The 22,689-nt window shown below is 40.4% G+C and overlaps 1 protein-coding gene across 3 annotated transcripts in view; it reads right to left on the minus strand.

Annotated features, from left to right (window-relative positions):
- The window catches only part of fignl2 (fidgetin like 2), a 51,482-nt gene extending 35,161 nt beyond the window's left edge, over positions 1–16,321 (minus strand). Inside the window, exons 1-4 of one of the 3 annotated variants that reach the window (XM_023267829.3) lie at positions 16,271–16,321; positions 16,002–16,058; positions 15,449–15,551; positions 13,216–13,378 (exon numbers count right to left, since the gene is read on the minus strand). The gene's annotated coding sequence lies outside the window, so the exon portion shown is untranslated. Of the gene's footprint in view, positions 1–13,215; positions 13,379–15,448; positions 15,552–16,001; positions 16,204–16,270 lie in introns of those variants that run through there. The other 2 variants (XM_055012923.1, XM_055012924.1) reach the window with 2 other exon arrangements.
- Positions 16,322–22,689: the final 6,368 nt, after the last annotated feature.

The following is a 22,689-nucleotide window of genomic DNA, read 5'->3' on the forward strand; positions in this document are numbered from 1 at the left end:
CTGTCCAGGAGGCAACTGGGCAGAGCAGCTTGACTGTCATTTTCCTTTACAATGTCCTGCAGTACTTCCAAAATAAAATTGTGTGCTCCAACTGCACATGTGCCAGGAAAACAAAAAGTGTAATCCAGAATTAATACAAATGATTTGTGTGAGGAGAGAACACACAAGACATTCTCCGTCAGCCACACTTTTATGATTGCTCATTAAAAGAATTGTCTGATTTTGGAGGTTCTTTGATACGTTCATGGCTTTAAAACACATTGGGATGTTCTACATTCTCCTGATATCCTGTGTTCTGTGCAGTAGCTGTCTGTAGCTGCTACATTCTGTAAAAAGTACAGAACCACAGCAACCTTTCAGAGACATCCCTGAAAGCCTTGTGTTTTTCTGTGTCTAATATGAGGGGCAAAGTGACCGTTTATGTAGCAGACCAGTGCATGTGCATTGTGGTATGAATAGAGCCGTGTGTGCATCTGCTTTCAAAGTCCATATTGGTCTATGTACATAGACACAGAAAGCATGAATTGGCCATTAGACAAAGAGCAGGGGCTCTGTAGATACAGGTGTTGTCTCTCTGGGGTTACTGACCTCATAGTCTACTTAGTTACCTATGACAACGTACATGTTAAAACTGTACACATCTTCATAACTGGTGATATAGTCAATGAAAATTGAGGCCAAATCGCTATTTTTTCAATTCAATGTATTTATGTAGCACCAGTTCACAACATATATAATCTCACAGGACTTCATATATCAATGTAAAAACCTTACAAATATTAAAGTCCAACATATCCAAAGCTTCCTTATGATTTTCTTAAAGCAAGCACTTGTGGACATCGGGAAGGAACATAAAAATCTCCCCTGAACCAGGCTCAGGGAGGGCATTCATCTGCCTCGACTACGACAAAATGCATTCAGTCAAGGTAAATCAAAGTGCAAAGTAGGTGGAATGAAGTGGTGCATGACATGTAAACAAGATGATTCGTAAGAAATTGAGAGGAAAAGCTCAACGAAGACGATTGTCAGGTGTTATTGAGATGGTTGAAGCACAGCTGGAGCACTGCAGCCGACCACTGACCTTCACGTGCCATTTCAGGGAGAAGTTCATGATGCTGCTTTTACAGCCAAACCCCCCTGTCCTCTCTCTCTGCCTCTGTCTGTAATAACATGGCTTATAGTCATTTTAAGCTATTGGACATTTTATGACAGCCATAGCTATGATTGTAGACCAGGCCACTAGCGGCAGCAGCAGGATGACTAGAACAAGGTGAAGGCTGACCCTGAACCAGCCCACGTTATTGGCTCAACCGTGCAGGAGAAGAATGAAGGGCTGGCAGACAGGCAAGATTATGGCAGAAGAGGTGCGAGTGCGGGTTAATCTCAGGTGTTGTGAGCAGGTTTTAATATAGATGGTCAGCGAGTATGTGATATGAGATAATTGCTTCTGGGGTTGTCACAGATGGTGCTGGTTGATCTGTTAACTATGGTCGGGCCAGAGCTCTGTCAAGGACATTTTTACTGCTCTGATCTCCTTATCTCACCCTCACAATGTCAATCAGTACTAGTCCTGTAGAGGTATGACTTTATATGTACTTCATTCCATTTTCTGTATTATTTTCTTAGCTTATCGGTTACAGCATCATGACAGCACAACACAAAAATGTGATATGAAATGGTTGCTATTTAAATCTTGTGAATTTGGGTGCCATGACTAATGATTAATTTCAACATTGATTATTCTCCCAAATATTTTCTTGAGAAATCCCTTTGTCAATAAAGCATCAGTAAATATGTACAGTAAGAAAAATGGCTTCTACGATCCATTGCAAAACCATAAAATGTTCAGTTTATTCGTGTATATCATATCTGACAGTAAAATCCTGACATTTGAGGAGCAAGAACTATCAAATATTTGCCATTCTGAAATAGAAAAATAAAAATATTTGCCATTATTTTGAAGTTTAATATTCTGCTTCTTTAAACAAAATGTTGCTTGTTTTATTTTTATATTTTAAAGGAAGAGTTTGAGGTTTGTGTTTCTTCTTCCCAACTCTGACAAAAAAGTTTCATGTAGTTTCACAAAATTTGACAAATAAATATTTAAAAAATGTTTATGGAGTGTCTCAGTAGCACATGCTACATAAATACAACATCTTTGGTTCAATTCCAGCCAGGTATCTGTGCCCCGTGTGTCTCTATCTGCCTTATCTCCTGTCAGTCCAGTAAAGGCCATAAAAATGGCAAATAAATTATTTTTAAAAAGTGCTAATAACACCTCAAAAATCATGAATAATACAAATAAATATACTACAGTATACTACAAATTAATAAAATAAAATAACAGAAGGAAACAAACAAACTGACAAAGCCAGGCACTAATCATGACACGAAAATAAATGTAACTACAGACACAAATGGAAAGTCCAAATTGATTCACGATGTGCTGAAAGGCTGGCTGTATTTCCAAACAGTTCAACAAGTCCTGACAATAATCTAATTTAGACAGAGGGTATAAACATACAGAACTGTGCACACTACTGCCTGGTTACGCTGCAGAAGGGGAACATTTCTGCAGCCCACATGTTGAACTGTCCACTCTGCACAGGAGTTTTCACATTCCATCGTGCACGCTGTTTACATCCCTCGCTACGCTAACCTGGCAACCGCATGTGACGTCATCCACAAGTCTCCAGACTCTGCATCCAACTGTTACCCTGTATTTCCTGTATTCTTTTCACATGCTTGAGCAACTGCTTACAAGGTAAATTCCCTGATTCTGATTCTGAAATTGAAAACATGTTGTCATATGTGACTGATTTTCAACAGCTTTACTCCCGTCTCAGGTAGGATATAAAAACATAATTGAATATGTAATATTTTTGGTACAAACCTGCGATGAATGCTTCAGACACCATCCTACATATTACGGTGAATTTTCTTTTCATACTTTTTTATTCTTTCATAATCCTATAGTCTAAAAATGCTGTTAAAAAGAAGTCTAAATGGAGTAAAAAATATGAATCATAATAACTACAGTTTGTATCTATGTATTTGTGTACATGTAACAAATGTTACTGTATAGAATCAGATTTTCTACTGTTGCTGTCATAAAGCATTTTTTCCAATTCCAGCAATTCCACTTGCTCAGAGACAAACCAAGAGTAGACATGCATGAGACACAGAAACAAAGCAAGAAAGCAAGAGTGACAGGGAGCAGCAGCAAAATGATAGAGGTCTGCGCTCGCCTCTCATCAGAGCTATTCCAAGCGGCTGACCTGTCAGAACACGCCCCAGATGAGGTCTCTCAAGGCAGAGAGTGAGCTGTCATAACAGGACGCCTGGAGGGCTGTTCGATCAGCCAGACAGCACTGAGAGGTGTTAGGCACACACACAAGGCGTGTCAGCATGCGAGTGGTCCTGGTTATGGCCACAGAGTACAGCCCTGCTGACAGACAACCATCATGCAGGGGCCTTTATCTTTCACTCCGTGTCTTTTCCCCTTTTCTCTCTCGTTTTCTCAGTCCTCCCACAGAGGACTGGGAGTGAGGGAGCGCCACTGACAGGTTTACTTAAATATTTATGCTGACACGGTAAAGACAAGAATGTTATCTCCAAAAACTGACTCAGCCACTCACATGAAACATTTGCTGCTTCCTCCTCCTCCTCCTCCTCCTCTCAGGGCTAGTTAAAAAGGTATGTGTAGTGAAAAGATTGAAAACCCAGATAAGACGGCCCCCAAACGTAGATGTTTTCATTAGATTTTGCAAATATTAATGCAATGTCCCTATGTGACATATTGACTGCTAAAATGTTAATAATAATAATAATAACTTTATTTGTGTAGCACCTTTGGAAAAACAAAGTACTTTAGGAAAAAAACGTCGTGAAGTCAAAACAACATTTTAATTAAGCATATCTGCTGCACCAAAGTGCCTTCCAATAAAAAGGATTATGACTGGCAAATAAAAAAGTAACCTAACAAGTCTCAACTTTGCCATTAAGAGCCTACAGTAGTGTTTAAGGTGTGATTGCACCTGAGTAATTTATATTTTGGGGAATAAGCCCTATAAAAAGGAGATAAAATACTACTATACTTTACTATAATACATATTAAGCCTAAGACCCCATAGTGTTATTAATTATGGAGAATAACCTAATTAATTCAGTATTAGAACTTGAAACTACAGTATTGTAAATGACAAAATTTACCCTAACATAAATATTGTAGCCAAAAGCCTTAATTGTTTTTAATTTTGGGAAAAGTCCTTATCAATTTAGAGCAATTTTTAAAAAATGTATAGTATTTTATGTATTTTTTGTTATTATTGTAGACTATTAGACTATATTTGCAACAGTGGAAATCACTCCCTTGAAACAGGAAGAGACCTCCAGCAGAACCAGGCCCAGGAATGGTGGCTGCCTGCCTCGACCAGGAAAGGTTAGAGAAAGAACAAAATGTAAAACACACCTCCCAGACTCTGGCTTTAACCACATCAATTGGCTTGCCCCAACTTCACTCTGTTCATGCATCCTCTGTCCTGTAGTTTGCTCTTTGAGAGTATTTGTCTGTCCACTTACCAAACACAGATGGGCTGGTGCTGTTACAGTGTGCTGGACACCGGGGACGTGTGCGAGAATGAGGCAGCGCTGTCCACAGATGCCACATGTCATGTGATGCACATCCCATTAAAGGAGGCTGGACAGCTTCTCCAATCAACAGATCACCTTTTCAAATAGCCCTTTGTTCCCCAACCCCATGGCAGCTGGCAGCAATTAGCTGCCAGGACAGGACACAGCAGTCTGGCTTGCCAGTTACTCCATTAAGCATGGGAGGGAACACATGAACTACAGGTTTTAAATGAGATCTGTGATAGATGTTGTGGAATCTCCACTCCGGAATCAATCTTGCTTTAAAACTTTTCAAGGCTTTTCACATCCAAAACATGTCAAGGCAAAATTGTGCATCAGGGAATTTTGTGTATATGATAGTTTTCATACAGAGTTGTTTTTTGCTTTGTCAAGTTGGCACAACAGAAGTGATGAGTTCAGATTACCCAATGGACTGCCAAGTTTCCCCTTGAAAAGTCTTGTTGCTGACAGCAATAATAAATTGCAATCTGACCAATCAATTGCAGACCAGCTTGAACCCCTTAAGTCCTTAAGAATGAGAGGCAGAGGAAAAAATCAATTTGCAATTTACATCAGGCTGATGAGTGTTGAAAACACTGAGAAACAGACAGCTTCAAGTATAATTACACTGACGCCAGTGCAGAGCTGTGGCCCTAACATCATCATAGGTTTGATAATCAATCAGGTATCACACAGGGGAAGTGATTTGTGCCGCATCAACGGGCAGTAAGTGTGTGATGACAACCTCTTAGTGGCCTGACTTCCTGGAAACATAGCTACCTGGCTGAAACACAATGGGGCTGCTTGGAAGAGGACAGCATTGAGGTTAAGGAGCATATTAAGTCAGTACAGTGTCTCAAGTGCCAGAGGCTACTGCCATGCTTGGCTAAAACCAATGAACTCACATGTTGTGAAATTAGATCTGTGGAGGTGCAAAGAGAGCGCTGGGCTGTGGAGCTTTTTGTTTTATCCTGTGGAACACAATAAGGAGTGCAGGAATCATTTCCATCATCTGTCAATCTCTGACTTGTTCTCACAAATACAAACAGCATATAAAGAGGGTTTCGGCACATTCATGCAAAGCACACAGCCAGAGACAGAGCTAAAAGTCATAATGAAAAACAGAAGCAGAGGGTGGTGCATGAATAGTCGCAGTTTCAGCTATGTTTTGTTTTCTTGTGGAGACAGAAAGAAGAGGCAGAAAAAGGAGCAGGCTCGAAGGGTTAAACGTTGGCAAAAAGCGGAGAGGGGACAAAAGGCCCATTGTAAGGGACAGAAGTGTCCCCGGAAAGGAGGGGAGAGAAAAGAAAGACACCACTGGCTGGTCCCCCGGACCTATTGTAAGCAAAGGGGAGTGCAGCCACGCATGACAGATGTCCCTGGCCATTGTTACCCCAGCAGCCTCCTCTCTGCCTCCTGCTCCGGCTCTGGAATTCCATGAGACGCCCGCCGCCTGTGAAAGTTGTTCAACACGCCTCGTCTTTCGCCCTGCGTTCCCCACTACCATCCCAGTTGTGCTGAGCCGGTGGGTGTATACGCCGCATCTCAAGATGGGAAAGGGGCTACACTTCTCACGAGGGGCTCTTAGTAGGGTGCCTGAAGTTACACTGATTAGACCACGCTGTTCCCAGTAGCCTGTCATATATAGTGCTGCACCTACCAGTAAGTATGGACATATAGATGATAATAAGAGTAAACATGTATTCATTACTAGAGATAAAGCGGCTACATGAATGCACAAAACAGACTAATACTACATAGGTCACAACATAAAATCTGACATTCACCAACTTAGAAATCAATAAACATAAGATCAATTGCATTTATAAGCATCTGAATGGACGAAAAACAACACATTATAGTTTAGCCTCAGGGTTGGGAAACAAAAGCAATTACTAAAGTGAGTGTTAAGTGAAGCACAGGTGAAAGCTTTTTGCAAGATAAAGAGTTGAGGTAAGCTGTTTTTAAAAAGCAGTGACGTTTTGCATTCCCCATTCATCAGCCCACCATGTGGCAGACCTACAGAGGCAGCTTGTCAGGCTGTCAGTCACAGCAACAGTGTACCAGTGGGAAGTGAGCGCAACAATGGCACTGTCTGGTTAATGGGTGAGAGAAAAAGCAGGCAATTCTTCATTTCTGTGTCTTACTACCACACTGTCTGTTCTCGGCCCTATTCTCCTCTTGGTCTCAGCCACATTCTACCAACATTCGTTCACCCCGACTCCAATCAGTTTCCCCACCCCCATCTGCCTGTTAACATTCAATTCAAACACACCACACACACGCATGCATTCCAATGCATAAGCATGAGAGAGATCTCTAAACCGGGTGGAAAATCTGTTTGAAGGCAATGAATGTTTACCAGGTGGATCAATGGCTGGCTGTTAAATGATTTGGTGAATTATAGCAGCGCTGAGGCATAGCTGCTGCTGTAACACCCCAGATCTCTCTGGCACACTGGCCAAAGCCCTGCTGCCCTGACCCCAAAATAAACACCGAATCAGCACAAAACCCACCAACTATGCCACCAGTGTGAGACACTTCCAGGTCATAATGAACAATACTAATGCTGCATCAACATATAAGCAAAACATACTTCAAGCTAACTATACACAATTTAAATTTAGATTTTTTTTATGCGAGGTGAATTCAGAAAGAGGAAGACGATGAGTAATTTCTGGCAGTATACTTTAATTAATGCAGCAGACTGTGCTGTTAAGATGCTGATGGGTATATATAAATTTGCTTTATTAACTTTATTGTTGCTTAATGTTTTGAAAGAACATAATAAGAATACGAGTGACTAGCCATGTACGCAGCCAGATAAAAAAAATCTATTTATTTTTCATTCCCAGGGCCATCAACACCCAAGATGCCATGTATCATACATCAGTTGCTTTATCTTGTAGAGGATCACAAGAGGTTGGAGCTTATGCCAGCTGACATTGATCAAGAGACAGAATACACCCTGGACAGGTCACCAATCCCAGATACTCCACAGCCTCAATTTAACTGCAGAATTAAAGTGCTTCACCAGCATTATAATACGAGTCAGACCAAAAAACGATTCTACTGAGTCATTGTTAATTTATTTCAGTAGTTTTTCTGTTCTTTTATATCTCTGAGTACATTCTAAAATACATCATTTTAGCAATGTGATCAGCTGCATTAAGCCACTGTGAAGGCCTTATGCACAAAGAGGCAAGAAGCAGACTGATAACAGGTAACAGGCTCAGCAACATGTAGAAAAGTAATAATTAAAAGCACATCACAGCCTACAGTTATTTAGATTAATCTTGCATGCAACAACTTTCCATTCCCAAGAAAATCTCTGATGAAGGCATTTTGGATAAGAAAATCGGCAACCACACTCTCACTGTAAGAGACCTCAACACCTAATATGCTTCTTCAGACATTCTTGTTGGATGGTTGTATCCCCTCAGAAATGATCTTTCTTCAACACTGTAGTTTTACATTATTGTATACAAGCTACAGTGATGCCAGTAGGATCATCTAAAGGCTTTTCACCTCTGTCCTCACTGCTGAAAACACATCTATTTGTGTCAATGTTCTTGTTCTGTTGTCTAACTTCTTATCCCTGGAGCTCTTTGCGCTTTCTTGTTAAAACTCAACTGTTTACCATTTGTTCATCTCAATTCGTCACTGTTATTTGGCTCCAGCATGACTGAAAGACTGAACAAATTATACTGTCATGTCTGTCGGGTTAATGTCACCAGAGCAGAAACATTAGCGTCATGCATGTTTCTCAACCCACTTACGTTAAAAGCCATGTCTAGCGTCACAGCAGAAAGCTCCGAGCCAAAACACAAGGTAGGGATCCATCCACAAAGAGTATTTATTCCTCCTAACTAGCCTCCATAACCTGGTGGTCTGACCTTCAGTCCAGTGGTGTCGAAAAGCATAACATATGGCCTAGTCTGCCAGATCTCGAGACGACCCCAGATTGGGCCAGCAGACCCCTGAGTAAAGTCAAATGAATGCATGTAAACATTTAGCCCCCTGCGCACTGTGCCGTGATCCCCTGCATGGGCTTAGGTGACCCCAGTCAACATCAATCAGATAGAATACAATGGGAAGAGGCACACAGGGCAAAAACCGGGGTCAACCGCACTTTTAATAAGCAGACATGGATGGCATTGTGGAAGCAGATCGGCCCTGTGCTCCATGGGTAAGCTGGGCACTCCTGCACTCTAAACCGCAAGCAGCAATTATGAGGAACCCTCAATGCATGGGCTTTAGAGATGAGTGGATAATCTACTTGGGCGGATTTAAGACTAATCTGCCATTTCTGCTGTCCAAACCAAATCACAATGAAGATACATATAGGGCTTATGCACTGATATGATGATTTCAAAGCATGAACAGAACGAGGGAGATTCACCAGGGGACAATTTGCAAGGATTTGGCAAGAATATGATACAACAACATGAAATGCTTTTTTTTTTTGTTTAGTTGAGAAAGCCCAAATGGTCACTACCTCCTACAGGAGTCTACAAATTTTACTGTGACAGTCCATAACGTCTTTCTTCCAGTTTAGCTAAGCTCTATCGCCCAGTACTATGCACAAGTAAATGGACAGAAAATGGGTGTTTTAACAGCTGCACAAGCAGCATTACCCTATTTCTGTGTCTTCAGAGATAAGAACTATCAGTAGAGTAGGAAATGCAGGAGCTGGTCACGCCTTCCCAGCTATAACAGGCTGCAGTTATGTTGTCACTCTGAAGTTTCTGTCTATCACCGTGGCAGAGCTACAAATCCACAGAGCTACCGACAGTTAGCCAGCGCTATCTCACTGGATCCTGTCTGGCTGTCAGCAAGAGCAGCTAGGCTCTGAAAGCACTGTGTCTGCATGGACATAAACATATGTGATCATATGCACACGTTCCCGCACGTGTGGAAAAAATATTCACAGCGTGCTAGATGGTGTGGATCCTCTGATGCGGGTAGCAGCCAGTTAAAGTCTCTCGCTCTGACAGCACCGCTCGCTCATTTCATTACCACTCTTCTCTGCCAGACACTTACAATCCCATTACCTTTTACAGATCAGCTCTGGCTCGAGCCGGAGCTTCCCTACACAGACACAAACACATTGATCCAACATCTGAACCAGCAAAGAGCAAGGCAAAAGCAGTCCCAGATTCACAACCACGTAATCAAGTGGAAAGGAAGGAAGTGCGAAGGTCTTTAAAGCAAATCCAGACAAGTTACAGCAGTCAAATTTTGTCATCACAGATTGCAAGAGGATTTTACTTAAAGACGTAAATTGCTTTCAACAGACAGAAAAGATTACTGGAATATTTTGGTGATATGATGAATGACACAGAGTGGACTATTTCTAAATAAATCTCTCGTTGCTCATCCTGCTCAGGTCAATGTTTTCAATTCAATAAATTATTTTTATATTACATTCACTGTGAGTCTTAAAAACAAAAACAAACTGCTCTAAACCAATCTTCTATCTTTACCCCAAGGAAATAGTATAAGGCTATGAAAGGGAATGAGGCAATCACTTGGTGGCTGAGGTTTGAGACCACAGTTGTCCACAAACATCCTCTAAAAAAGAAAATAGACTTCCTCAGCTGCTCTACAACCACACTGACCAAAGTCGACTGCTACACCACCCCAATTCCCCCTGTGAAGAAAAGGCCTGATTTCATACGGCAAAGAAGTGATCAGTATTTCAGATTTATCCTATATAAGGCAGAAATACAATATTTTTTCATCAAACTTGGTCAAGGATGGCACATGACTATCATTCTTCTATTTAATTTCCATTTATGGTTGAATAAAAGACATGGAGGGAAACAAAATGAGAAAAGGAGGCAGAAGTAACAACATTTTAAGTGCATACAGCAAATATTCCACCAGGAGAAAATTCACAGCTAGCGTAAGCTGCTGTGTTTTTGCAGGCTTCCTTTTGTTTCTCCCTCCTCCCCGCCCCCACCACCAGTTCTGCCTCCTCTGCGGACTGTGGCCAAGCATCCATGCCCCGAGAACGCTCGCTGGAGCACAAGGCCCTGTAAGAATGAAGCCTATTCAACAGCCTGCCTCCAGATGCTCGCCAAAACAGTCCTCCAGGCTACAGCAGGGAGCAGAAGAGGGGAGAGAGCAGGAAAGGGAGATAGGAATCTGATAGCCTGTCATTAACAGCCCAAATAAATTGAAGGAAAAATCTCGGGCTAAACCACTGCCCTCAGTCATGATGTTTATAGGTGATAGTCTTATTGTTTTGTCTCCAGTGGTGTTTCAAAGACCTGTTATGCTTCGCCAGGGAAGGTGTTTGTTGTTGCAGATAAATTGCCTAATGTGTAGCATCCACTGTGATCCACACACACTGCCCTCAAACCCCAAGCGAGGCACAATCTATATAGAAGCAGAGTGTGGGAGTTTCTCTTCAGTGTAAACTAATCTTACACTTTATGTAACATCCACTTTGACACTTGGCACGGTTATTTTTCTTTCATTCAGATGGAGATTATTGTCTAGAACTGAAGAAAACTGATGCAGCAAAGACACCATCCAACAAATAAATGCAAATATGAAGGATAAAGCACAAAATAACAAACAAATCAAAGGGAAACTTAAGACGCGTCACTGAATACCTGCCTCTTACCTAGCTTTTATGTGATGCTTTGCAAAGGAGAGCTTCTGTGTAAGAGTAGGGGCAGATCAATGCAATATTAATGTATCAATCAGCACCACGTTATCAAGCAGCAGCTGAGAGAACAGCATTGCAGGCCCTCTGAGCATGACCCTCAGCTATAAGATCCCTGCACTGAACTCCACATCTTCTCTTAGTGAAAATATATATCGAATATAGACTCAAACATTTATAGCCCCCTCCCAGGAGTAATGCCAGCGGAGAACAGTGAGTGCGAATTGTGACGCGGGTGTGTCTGTATATATCTCCAAGGATCCAACACATTCCTTATGAATACTATATTACTGCATCATCGCAACAAAACTGATCAAATGCTTGCTTTTCCCATCAGTGACTGTGTTTCATTATGTCAGGCATCTAAAAATCCAATTTAGAATCAAGGTTTGTACAAAGCAGGACTCGTTAGGATTTTCAGTTTCTCGTGCTTTGGGTCTGGGAGCGGCATTGGCTTTGTCTGAAAAACAGACAAGACTGAATAATTGAGTGAAGTCAATTAAATGCCGACAACATAACAGCATTTTTTGTATAATCCGTCTGCGACTCCCTCTGTAATCTTGAAATATAAAATTGAAATGACATAACTGACTATGATCCAGCAAGTCAAAATTGATGATATGTAAGACTTAAAAATAAAGTATTGATGTAGAGAAGGTTGAGAAACTCAGGAGGTCACAGTGCAGAGTTTACAGAGAGACATTGCAGCGCCTCAGTCTGAGAGCACAGGAAACCTTGCTGGATGCTGTGGTCCGGTGTGACACCTAGTGGCCAGGACCAAGAAGTGCGTTACATTCAGGAACCGGCAAACATAAACTGCCAGACTTCACAATATGTATCGAGTCACATAAACCAATAAAATAAAGAAGCAACTTGTTTTTAGCTATTGTTCATATCCTGCAGCTTAACTCTACTATCTCCTGGTGTTGTTTAGCTGTTAGAGCTGTTAACCAGACAGGAATGATTATGAGTGCATTGACACATATGGAGCTAAACTGATAAATTAATTAATTTTAATGAAACTGACTGAAAGGAAACATAGAAATTAGCCACATTTAGCTAAAAGGCAGCAAATACGTGGAGTCATTACACATGTATTTGATGCATGTTTATAATAAAATCTGTATTTCTGTGTGCTTTTCTTTGATATGAGGTAATTTTATCATCCTTCCTGCATATTCACACCATCAGGTTAAAGTGATCCTTTAAACAGCTCAGCAGGAAAGATGCAGCTGAACACTTTTGCAGGGATTCACCATGACGTTTTTAGCTATTGTTCATATCCTGCAGCTTAACTCTGCCATCTCCTGGTGTCGTTTAGCTGTTAGAGCTGTTAACCAGACATGAATGATTATGAGTGCATTGACACATACGGAGCTAAACTAATAACCCTTGATGGTGCAAGTTTATATTGTTGTGGATTGACATGGAAAAGATCAGTCTTCATGGTGTGTGTAATCAAGAGTAGCAGTAACCCTCATAGGATAACCTCTAAAGACATACTGTAATCCCATACTCTTTTTGAAAGATTGTTGAATAAGAAAGTTTACAGTCTTACAGGTCATTTGTAAACAACAAAGCTCGCCCGTCTTTAAAGAAGAGAATATTTTTTGAGAAAATATCCAACATACATACCCACTCAAAGAACCGGAAAAAACTTGCCTAACAAGGCCAGTCAGGTCATTTCAACTATTTTTGCAACTCTACATCAGACTATGCATTATTTTCTTACCATCTTAATAGATAGGCTATCAATCAAGCCACTGTGTGATAAAATTACAATGAAAAGTCAAATTAAAAAGGATGAAACCTTCTTGTCAATTACATGAAAGTGCAATTAAAGTTTAGTGCCTAACTTTGAATGTAAACCATTGAAGGGAAAGGGGACATTAATACTCTTTACTTACGAGTGTATATGGTTCAAGTGAGTATAGTGATGCTCTTGGAGGCTGGAGAGGGATGGTTACTCCGCTGAGCATCCTGGCATCTCCATGGAGGTCCTGTCCCAAAACTTTCAAAGCAACCCATCTACGATACAGGCTACAGCTCTCAGAAAGTCCAGTTCTTGGCCTAAAATGTTTAGTAGCAACAAAATTATGAAATTGATAACATCATCCCGAACTGAGCTAAAGGTATGTCACAGCAACTGTTTGAAGATCTTCTCCATACACTCTGCAAAAAATGCTCCCTCTCAATATGAAGTCTTTTAAGGAACCTAAGAATGGCTTCTAAACTGTGGCCACTATATCAAAACAGCCGAAGTTTCTATAAATTAGCCTCCCACGGTTGTACATCAAAATTGCAAGTCAGTCTCTCATTCCTTTTGGGTTTGTATGTTGTGGGCAATATGTATATTGTCTAAATTGTTCACATGTTCTTGCATAAAATATTAATCAACAAGTGCATTTGTAAATTGTAGGTTATTTGTAACAAAACAGGGCTGCAATTATTGAAAGTTATTATGTTCCTTGTCTACCTGCTTGGTGTTTATCTGGATTATTTGATTAACTGTTAAACTGGTTCGGTCAATCGTGAAATGTTTCCCAGAGCCCTACTAGCTCACATCTTAAAGCATTTTTAAATTAATTAATCTTAATGAAACTGACTGAGGCTGCACAGTGGCGTAGTGGTTAGCACTTTCGCCTTGCAGCGAGAAGATCCCTGGTTCGCGTCCCGGCTTTCCCGGGATCTTTCTGCATGGAGTTTGCATGTTCTCCCCTTTTCTCCGGGTACTCCGGCTTCCTCCCACAGTCCAAAAATATGCTGAGGTTAATTGATTACTCTAAATTGCCCGTAGGTGTGAATGTGAGAGTGCTTGTTTGTCTTTGTATGTGGCCCTGCGACAGACTGGCGACCTGTCCAGGGTGTCCCCTGCCTTCGCCCTAGTCAGCTGGGATAGACTCCAGCCCCCCCCGCGACCCTAGTGAGGATTAAGCGGTGTATAGATAATGGATGGATGGATGGAAACTGACTGAAAGGAAACATAGAAATTAGCCACATTTAGCTAAAAGGCAGCACATACGTGGAGTCATTACACATGTATTTGATGCAAGTTAATAATAAAATCAGTATTTCTGTGTGCTTTTCTTTGATATGAGGTTATTTTATCATCCTTCCTGCATATTCACACCATCAGGTTAAAGTGATCCTTTAAACAGCTCAGCAGGAAAGATGCAGCTGAACACTTGTGCAGGGATTCACCATGAAGCCAACATGAAAAGGTAGAGAATCCAAGCAGTCTTCATCTTCTCCTTTAAAGTCTCATGTTTCACACTGGCAGCTCTGTCTCCACACTACATAGATACTGTCTGCAGCACAGGTGAGACACCTGGATGAATGTCTGTTGTATGAGGAAGTTTCAAAGTTCTTCAACCAATCGGAAAGTCAGTGGGAGGCTGGGTGCTGGAAACCAACTCTTCACTACAATAATGGATCCAACAGCTCAGAGGAGAGTTCATATTTAACATCTCTCAACTGTTAAGTGCCTCATATTGGAACAGTCTCCAAGTCGGACTAATAAACTGCAGCTTGCTTCAACATATTAACATCTATCTGAGAATGTGCACAACTCTGAGAGTAAACTGAACACACATGATGTACTTCTGGATGCAACGTCTTCTGTACATATGCTGCGTTCCAAATCACTTCCTTCTTCATTCTACTTCCAGTCTGAACTCCAGCTGCCCTCACAAAGCCCTGACTGTTTCATGCAGCACGGATACAATTAATAATCATTTCAACTTTCACTGTCTGTGGAGTGAAATGGGCTGTCGTCGTTAATACTCGTGTAATGTTGGTGACGTAACTGTGCAGAGGATTGTGGCTCAGAATGGACAGAAAAACATGCTGGCTGCACACTTCAGAATCTCTCCACATGTAGTAGAAATCCTGGTTTTAGTAAACTACATTTAACATGCTGTGTATCAGGACAGACTAAATCTGTTTCTGGTATCATATATATATGGAAATATTGGAACGCGGCCATAGTTTCGATGTGTTCTTCAAACTCACAAAGTTTAAAGGACAAACTAGATTTAAACTGCTTTAAAAAGGAAGACAGAGTCAGAAGTGAGAGTTCTTCACATCCACACCATTGTACAGATACATGCAGACTGTACAGTGGATCAGAGAGACACTTACATCCACCTCAACGTCTCCACTGAGGAGAAACTCCATCAGCTGCTCAGCACCTCTGGGAAGTTCTTCAAGGCTATTGGAAAACCATCCAGGAGACTTCATGAAGCTGATGGAGAGAATGCCAAGAGTGTCCAAAGCTGTCATCAAAGCAAAACAGGGCTACTTGAAAGAATCTAAAATTTAAAACATATTCTGGTTTAACATTTTTCAGTTCACTACATAATTCCATGTGTTCTTTCACAGTTTTGATCTCTCCAGTATTCATTTACAAAATAGACAGGAATTGAAATCAATAAAAACCACTGAATAAGAAGGTGTGTCTAAACTGTTGACTGATATCCAGCAGTTGTGGCCGCTTGCACTTGAAAATGCCACTAAAATGAACCGTGACAGTTAAAAATGAGAAAACCAAAAAAATGTTAGTGTAGTTGGGTTTAATATGCTGCCACAGGCTAAGCTAGCAAAACTCTGTCCAGCTTTGCTGCTGCAGTGTGAGCCGCTGAGGAGCTCAGGAAACACTTTCTGTTCCATATGTCCCGCTGGTTTAAAGTCTTACCTGTTGCAGGTTCGGTCTCTCCTTGGCCCGGTTCAGTCGTCGGTTCCCTCACAGCAGCTAACAGAAAAACAAGTGATGAATTTACCAACCGGGGGTAGCTAACCAGCTAACAACATTAGCTATAGATATGTGTGTGTGTGTGTGTGTGTGTGTGTGTGTGTGTGTGTGTGTGTGTGTGTGTGTGTGTGTGTGTGTGTGTGTGTGTGTGTGTGTGTGTGTGTGTGTGTGTGTGTGTTTTTTATAGTAAACGTGAAAAATAGTGATGTTACGAGATATGCCGAGGCTTCGAAGCGTGTGTCAAGTAGTGGAGAGGGCGTTTCCATGAAGCGCGTATCGAGGCACGCTTCATTTAGGGGAGGAGCCAAACATGATGACGTTCGAATACTCGCAAGCCGGTCGTACCGCGTGACTGGTTCAGGAAGTGGTTCGCAGGTTTGACGTGCAATTCAAAATATAAGGGGCAGCGAAACGCAATGGATTCCCCGTTCACATTTGTTGGATATTTACCTGCTGTATCTTTGCATTCAATCAGTTTGAAACTCTCTTTTTTTAGAACCAGCCAGAAAGAGAAGATTTTCCCCAGTCTGGGAACACTTTGACCTGATTTCTCCTAATAAAGTAGGCACATAACAAGTGAAGTGTAATATATATAACTGTACCAACACCACACACCGCTTGTTCTAATTTCTTTTATTTCTGGTATTTTAAAAGGTGAAGTGTCTGTTGTGTTACAAGGAGCTAGCTCCTATACAAGGAGCAAGAGAAATATTGTCCAAAAAAAGAGAAGCCGCCTGAATCCCAGCACTGTGGAAAAATTTATATTTTTGAATAAAAACAAATAAAATGTTGTCCCTACTTTTGTTTTACAGGTTGTCACTGGTACCACACGCACAGTCACAAAACAAGTAGCAAAAGCACAATAAATTTTATTTATATAGCCCTTATTGCAATTAAAGTATCTAAGCACTTTACAGAAAACCAGAACCTAACCACAATCAAGCAGTCAAGCTACAAATCTCAAATCTCTCCCCAATTTATTTTCATTTCCCCTTCTGTCCCTGCTATCAGGAAAAGCAGACACTATACTAAGTATATTACTTGTTTATTGGCATTATCATTTAAGCACAATTCATAGCGTCCGCAGCCACTGAAGTCACCGCCAGAGAGAGACACATATCCTTCCGCTGCACTCACACAGGATCTATATTTCGGCTAAAAAAAGATGGCACAACGGCACAAAACTACACTTTTATGTAATTTAGACGTCTTTGTCGCCGATTTGTGAGATTAAAATTCCTCTGTATATAGCTTATTCCGGGCTCAACATAAAGGAGTAGAAATTGAAGTTTTTGTTCTCTGTCGCCTCCGCGGAGGAATTTTTTTTCTCATTTTTCTACTTCTCGGAGTCTGGTATGACTCAAAATTAACCCGTTCAATGTTTTTTTTTCTTTTTTTCTGCACGTTTTTTCCCGGTGTGGCTCTTAACACCCACTTCTTAGTCGACTTTTTTTCTCGTTACCGTAGCAGTGAAAGCCACGATGTGTGCCAGGGTTCAGGTCCTCCACGTTACAGCTGCACTTTTCAGGTTACACTGGCAGACAAATCTCGACTTTAAACACACAGTAGTGGTAGTTTTAAATAGGTGGTAAACAATGACTGCTGCTGCTTTACAAAAAACACCTGTGAATCTGAATGTCTAAATGACTAAACATGTCCTAATTAACACTCATATATCATCATTTTAAAATGGTGTGCCATTAAATAAAAAAAATAATATCCCAGAAAGGCCACATCAAGGTGAGTTTCTCTTCTATGAGCTCTTTAATCAGTGTTGATGCAGAGTCTGTCAGGTTAGTTACTATTTGGGTAATGGTTAGTGACTAATTTCTCAGGTGCATTATGAGTGCATTTGCAGTAAAATTTATCACAAATGTCTATTTTGTAAGCAATTTTCAACATGTGATGGAAGCTTTTCACATGTGACACCATCAAAAGTGTGATAAAAGTGTACAGAAGCCCTTTTCAGGTAATTTGGGCAGAGACTTTTTGACTTTAAAGCCATAGCAGTGGTAGAATAAAGTCATAGTAATGATTTGGAGAGTAATTGGAATGTAATTTATCTCAAATGTCTGTTTTTATCATGAATTTTCAACACGTGACGAAGCATTGCCGCATGAGATACCATCAAAAAAGTGGTCATCACACAAGAATGACTCTAGATTAAAATGTGGGTAAACGATGACTTTTGGCATTCTCCAAAACCGCTTTTAAATCTGTATGTCTAATTTGTTCATTTTTTTTCCCTTGTGAGCCCTCAGATAACATCATGTTGGTAGTATGGTGAGTCATGAAGTTAAGGAAAAGATCCCTGACAGGCTAAGAGGCCAGTTGTTTAGGTGACTTTCTGTTCCAGCAGCTTTTCAGTCTGTGTTGTTGCAGACTGTTGCAGGTTAGTCATCACTCTTTAAAGTGCAAATTAGGCTGAGCGACATGTGGAAAACAGCTCAGTGATGTGATAGATAATACAAGATGGTTAGATGTGATAGATAATATAATTTGATGCAATCTTACAGTCCTGCTTCAGTTCAGTATTCACTGCATGATGTATTTTTAAAAAATGATGGAGCATCAGCACATGAGATACCGTTAAAAGTGTGACTGTCACACAAAGATGGCATGAATGCGCAAAGCCTTTGATGCAAAAGTTTTAATCCTGTGGCAGACTTGTTGCATAACGTTTATCCTAAACTATAGCATTTGCATGTTGCTAATTGCATTGTTTTAAATTTAGATTTCGACTTAAAATCGATTCAGCCCCTGTGCAGATACCTATGACTGTGCTCTACTAACACATATTAAAAACTTGCATTTAGGCAATAAACTATTGGTTATATGTAATGCAATTAATATCAAATGTGCAAAAATGGCTTGTATTACCTAAAAGTCTGATGTAAAACAACCATGCATTAACAGAAAATGAATGATTTAATAACATATTTTCAGTATGAAAAAATATGACTAATTAAGGAATTGCGGAATAAAAAAATTCAAAAGAAAAACATTACCGTAACTTTCAAAAGGACTTTTGTATTTTTACAGATGTTTTGAAGCATTTTATTAGCATTACAGATGGAACATTTCATTAATTTATCAGTTGCATAACAAATCATAGTTCATCCTAGTTATCATGCAGGTTCATTTTCATTTATTTTAAAGTTGGCAAAAGTGAAATATGCCCTTGTTACTTCCTAGAAGAAAAACATTTGAGAAAAGCTTAATCCTTTGAAAACTCACATTATTGCTTTATTTTTCTGCAGAGCAGTAACACTCAAGCACCAGAGGACCACCACACTTCACCACACCAGCCTTTACTCACTTCCCCACACTCACGCCACCTTTATAAATCATTAAATCCCAAACTAATTATCCCTTATCAGGCCGAGGGATCCAGGTGTAAATCGCAGGCTCATCACAATAACAAGACCAAGTGTCATCCCAGTGATTTGTTTGTCTTTACACCCCATTAGAGAAACATTGCAGAGCCTCCTGCTGCTGTGAGCGGCCCTTTGTCCTCTATTCAACCCTGCTGAAAGGCCTGGAACCAGAGGAGAGCAAACTGATCTCCTCAGGGGTCTGTACTGACAATGCTTTTGTTGCTGTGGCCAATGTCAAGCTCTTGCTCTCCATGTGTGATTGGATGTCAGGTGCTGGCACGACAACAGACGCTGCTCAGGCATTTGGTCAGATGTCGTTGTTATTGGTAAACGTTTTCTCATGTTAGTTTGTTTGTTTGCTCTCCTGCTATCCATTAACCGATGTGTCACTTGTAAATTTTAGTTGTGAGGCCTATATTTTCAATTCACGACTTCTTCTCTTACACACTTTGCTAAATATCCTATTTCGCAGTGTAGCCAGTCGTCCTGTGAGCCAATAGTAATGTTATATAAATCAGATCAGAGGTTCACTTTGTCTGCAGCACTGTTTTCCTAATGATGTCACTCCAGATGTGGACTTGTGTAGTTTGGGGAAAAAAGATGGGGTGAGAAAGGGTGTGGCTCTGCCTCGCAAGCAGAAAACACTGATTAGTTCCTCCTTGACTTTGCCCTGATGAAAGACTACCAGCACAGAAATCTGACAAAAAAATGGATCATTAGAAAACAAAGCAGTGGGAAAGGTCAACACCACCGATGCTTTAAGTCTCTTTGAGCCAACTTTGCCTTAAATTAGCCAAAAAAAAATCTTATCTTCTGTTTGAGCTTTATCATGTTTAGAAAGCAGATCAGATAATTACAGTTTGTTAGTGCTGAATACATTTATAAACCACAGTAAAAATCCGTTTTATTGTTTAGAAACAACAAGACTGTTGGCACAAAAGAAAAACAAACGGGTGTGTCTTTGGCTTCGGTGCAGCTCGTTTTGGATCAACTCCATGAGTATTAGTGTGGTTTTTTTTTTTCTTCTTGTGGTATTTCAGGTATACCGCAGAGTAGTAATAAAAGTGGGCCTGGATTGGAGCCATCAGCTGGTGCCATGCTGGTGAGAGAAACGCTTTCATCAATGTTGGGGCTCTTCACACTGATTTGGAGCCCATCAGTCAGGGTGACTCCAGCTGTCAGCCAGTAGACTTATGGTGCACAACATGGGGGCAGATAATAATGACTGATTGCATTAGGAGGAGTGTGTGTGAGTGTGTGTGTTCTTGTGCACTGCCATAAAATCTTCCCGTTAGTGTGCCAGCCAATGGAAACCAAATCAGCGGCTGTTATTCAAGAAGAACATCGCCCTGCCTTTACGGTTTTTCAGATGTCAGTATGAAGTGTGTATATGATGCCTTTCTATAATTAGAAACAGCAGAGGGCTGAGACAAGTTTCATTACCTGGCTGTGGCAGCTGATTTGCGAGCATCAACAGTTTTACATAGGTAAGGTGGCTCTTGTTCATTAGCGCTGGTGCTCTGGAGGTATTTTATACATCTAATTACACTCAGCATTTTGAAAACAACACTGTTAACCTTTAGTGCAGCTATGCAGCCCTAACCAAGATCTGTTTTAGTTAACATGAGCGTTGAGTAATGGGTGTTTTTATGCAGGCTTTATGCTGTAGGTGTGAAGTTTTGATGCCCCCCGTGCCCTTGTTGAGGCTCTTGCACATGTTGTGACGGAAGCATTGTCTGTCTAATGTCATTTTTACTCTGTAAGCAGATGTGGTGGACGGGAAGCTAAAGGGGGTATATTTAGGGTTGATTATCACCTGTTGTTTTCATGGTGACCCACTGTGATGGCTGTAAAAGAAACAGCCTGCTGAGTGCTTCACATTTGTCTTGTGCATATAATGAATTAAATTAAGTGGGTTGGGGTCAGTGTTCCGTCTAATTTTTCCTGAGTGTGAGCAAACACACAAACTCCCTGAGCGTCCCTTGGACCACTGTGAGCAACATCAGACGTGTGCACTGTGGTCACACCAGCATCACATCCATTCAAGTTACATGGTTCATTAAAAGAATCAAATTACAGCATTTACATTTCTGTTAAAACACTTTGTCAACAGGAGCCAGTTGAAGGCTGCAGTGATTTTAGTGACACTACAATGTATAAGAGTGAAGTTATTGAATATTTGTCTCTCTTTACTGTTGCAGCGGTTTTGCAAATTGCAGACGGACCCTGTTCACTCCATAGACACCAATGTTATTCCTGTAGCTTGAAAGACAGCTACTTTTGATAAAACTGGGCTTGTAGCACATTGTCTGCCTTGCAACAATGGGAAAGAGGCACCGTTTATGTTTTGACAACCTATATCTAATGAGTTATTGATGCTGGAAGTCCGAATCTGTGAATATCTTTCCAACTTTACTGAACTTGGGGCCACTACCACCTAAGGAGTGATATATTTAATTTTGAAAAAAGCATTTAGCCATACTTAAAGCTTTAAGTGCTTTATTAACACAGAACTAAAAATTTTGTATTGTTTTATTATCACAGGTTCTGTCTGAAAAGAGGTGGCATCATTTTAAACAGTGAAATCAAACTAATAAAATGTAATGACCAACCAGTGAGTAATACTGGATTCTGCAAAAACATAAACAACTTTTTTAAAATCTAAATCTTATCTTAACACAGTTAATGTATTAACTTATTTTTGTGTGTATGCATGTATTTATTGATTTATTTAGTACTGTTAACATATCAGAGTTCTGACTGAATTTTTCTTAAGATAGGCAAAGGCCATTTATTGATTACATATAGGCTATTAAATGTTTATTAAAAACTAAAAAGCATTTTAAAAAAACAACTTAGGCATTTATTGAGTCACTAAAATACTGTAGAGTACAGACCACATCAGCATGATTATAAGCATCCTCTGGTAAATTAACAACCAGATACTGATGTCTCTCACCATATGGACTTCAGGAGATGACTGGGGGATGATAAACTGTGACCTACTGGTTGGATTCTCTCTGTTCTCATGTTTCTTACATGTTTGTCCCCTGACAGCCGGGTTGTAATGTTTTCTGAGCAACACACCATACTATGACGTTTTTACAATGATGGTTCTACTATGGAACCAGTTTGACATGTTCAGGTGTTCTTTGTGTGAAAACTCAGAGATTTCAGGTATCAGAAGGTGGTTTTCAACTTTCTTTGTTAACTTTCTGCTTCAACTTTAAATTAAATTTCCTTCACTAAGGCAG

Source organism: Amphiprion ocellaris, chromosome 8 (assembly GCF_022539595.1).
Source record: "Amphiprion ocellaris isolate individual 3 ecotype Okinawa chromosome 8, ASM2253959v1, whole genome shotgun sequence".
Taxonomy (NCBI): Eukaryota; Metazoa; Chordata; class Actinopteri; family Pomacentridae; genus Amphiprion; species Amphiprion ocellaris.